Consider the following 2,638-nt stretch of genomic DNA (forward strand, 5'->3'; position numbering starts at 1 on the left):
GCGACATCGCAAACACGTTGGACGGCGCACCGCCGGCGGCAGCCGCTTTTTAAAAGCGGCAGCCGCCTTCCTACCGCCTTCGTTAAGCGGCCGGCCCGCGGGCCAACCGCCGTTCCGCCGCGCTTTATATTGAAGGCCGTCCTTCCGCGGCCCGCCGGAGGCAAACGCTATTTTCGAGCGCTCTGCCGCCGCTTATTCTGGCTAGATATATATATATATATATATATTTTATTTATAGCATGCAGTTTATCAAGAATAATGATTGCTCAAACCAGACAAATTTACAATTGGCATTTTTATTCCACGTTTCAAAGTACAGTAACTGTCATTTAAACAAGATGTTTCAGATCACTGAAACATAACAGAAAAATAAATCAATATACTAACATGCAGGTTTCCAATTCAATTTTGGATTCAAAAGGCTGCAATTACAACACTTACAATAAGTTTTCATATAAAAAGGACAGCTCTAGGGTAACAAATTACCAGTAAACATTATGACAAGTAAAGAGGATATTTGATACCAAATAATGTGCAAGATACCAAATAAATAAAAGTATAACTACATTTACAAGCCATTTCTAACAATATGATAAGTGGTAGTAATTTATAGTAAAGCTCTGGAGTAGAATAGGCCATTATAACGGCAATGCTGACCTGTGGCACAAGGATTTACAAGCTTTATTTGAAAAAGAAAAAAAGAAAGTAATTTCCACAGTGAGTGAGTGTAGTCTGACACTTCTGACTTCTTTAGGGGTCTTGATTCTACTGACTGCAAGATAAAGAAAGGATTCCAGTTGTCAGTGATTCTGGGGTGTCAATAGTCAGTCTAGTTTTAAGTGGTCGGCTGTGGGTCCCTCTCAGCTGTGCGGCGCCTTTTTCTGCCTTCACGGTCAGATGCTCCTTTCAGGTAACGCGTAACGTTAACCTGGACCGCCTCATCAGTGCATCCTGGGTTGCCGGGTCCTTCCGGATGGCTAATATAGAAAATACAGATCTGTCATTTAATTTGAATTGCATGAGGACAATAGGACACATACACATCTACTTAAATAAAAAAAAAATATCCAACTTACTTTGAACAATGGTCTTCAGGAACATGTCTCTAAAACATGCTTTATCCCCTACACCAAGCTGAAAATCCAAAAAAGTGTTACAAATTACATTTCTCTGAAGCTTCTCATAAATAAATAAAAATGTGAAAGGCTAAGGATTCAGACTGTAATATATGCAGTATACAATCTTAAATTTTACTTTATATCTAGGTCTACTACATGTACAGGTAGCCCCAGTGGGAATTAAACCGACAGCCACAGGTGCTGTTTGCAAGTTGTACCTAATTGCTCAGTGCAAGCAAACGTCTTCAACATTGTTTGTTGAACTTGCTTCACCTGCTCTTGAAGTAAGATTTTACAATTCGTATTTTTATATGTAATATTGTAGTGTTTATTATAAATGATTTATCTGTGCACTTCATTATTCTTTTAAAATTCATGTAGCCTTATAATCTTTAATCAAATACGTTACCCTTCCCTCCCCCTCGAAACGACTTCTCTTCTCTTCCGGTCATGTGCTATGGCGCGAGGGCGTGGCAACTCCCCTCAAACCGTGCTATGAGCAGAGATGGAGAAGAGGAGCGCTAGAGTAAAACCCTGCCCTCCGTTCAATATACCGTTTCATTTTTAAATACGTCACAACACTGGAGAAAAGTCGTTTGTAACTTCCGGTTCATGCCGACTTCAAATAGAAGCAATAGTTTCCAAGACAAAAAACTTCACAAATAACATCACTTACTTGTACTCAAACTCTTGGCTCTGTGAAGTGGAGTCTGGATTACTGGGGAGAAACCTGGTTGCGAGAAAGAGGAAACAGAAATTTGAAAATCTAACAAATGGTATAGTTTAGTGGCAGGATCACAAATCCAGCATAACAGCAATAGATTTTACATACCAGTTCAGCATTTTCCTGGTTTTCTGGAATCGATGCATCTTTCTAGAGTTTTTTTTCTTGAGACTTCCAAGATTCTAGAGTAGGGAATAATGAATGAAAGAGTCAGTTATCCACAATAAACAGAAAATAAATTACACAGATGAAATACAGGAAAATCAAATACACAAGTCAGACCCATTTACCTGCTCCCTTCATGAACTTAAAATGATGTTTCTCCCAGGTGCTGTGTGGAGGTGTGCAGAGGATGGCTAAATTGTTGCCTTCGTCTTTTTGGTGAGGTTAAATGGGGGCCAATGGCACATGCTCTCGCTGAGCCACTCTTGCGGAACCACTGCAAATGGCAGATCCTCCTCGTTGATAAACTGAACAATGTGAACCATCTAAAATAGAAGAACATTTTGCATAAAGTATACTTTTTGATTAATTTCCAGCCAAAATCAATAACATTAAAATGCTCACCCCTTCAAAAAACGAGTCATTTTCACAAGTGGATCAACAGAAAACCATGTTCAGACAAACACAATCATATACATATACACACATATATACATATACACACATATATACATATATATACATATATATATATATATATATATATATATATATATATATATATATATATATACACACACACATACATCGTTATTTTTGTAAGAAAACACCAAAAGTTAAACTTTCTAGATGT

General features: G+C 37.9%; 1 long non-coding RNA gene across 1 annotated transcript; it reads right to left on the reverse strand.

The window, feature by feature from the left end:
- Positions 1 to 487: 487 nt before the first annotated feature.
- On the reverse strand, positions 488 to 2,325 carry LOC130094653 (uncharacterized). Its single transcript, XR_008807992.1, has 5 exons — positions 2,133 to 2,325; positions 1,951 to 2,024; positions 1,795 to 1,848; positions 1,077 to 1,134; positions 488 to 977 (listed from the first exon to the last, which is right to left on the reverse strand). It is a non-coding gene; the product is annotated as an uncharacterized LOC130094653 (long non-coding RNA).
- Between the last annotated feature and the right edge of the window lie 313 nt (positions 2,326 to 2,638).

Source organism: Rhinichthys klamathensis, unplaced genomic scaffold (genome assembly GCF_029890125.1).
Source record: "Rhinichthys klamathensis goyatoka isolate OS25496 unplaced genomic scaffold, OSU_Roscu_1.1 h1tg000009l_1, whole genome shotgun sequence".
NCBI lineage: Eukaryota > Metazoa > Chordata > Actinopteri > Cypriniformes > Leuciscidae > Rhinichthys > Rhinichthys klamathensis.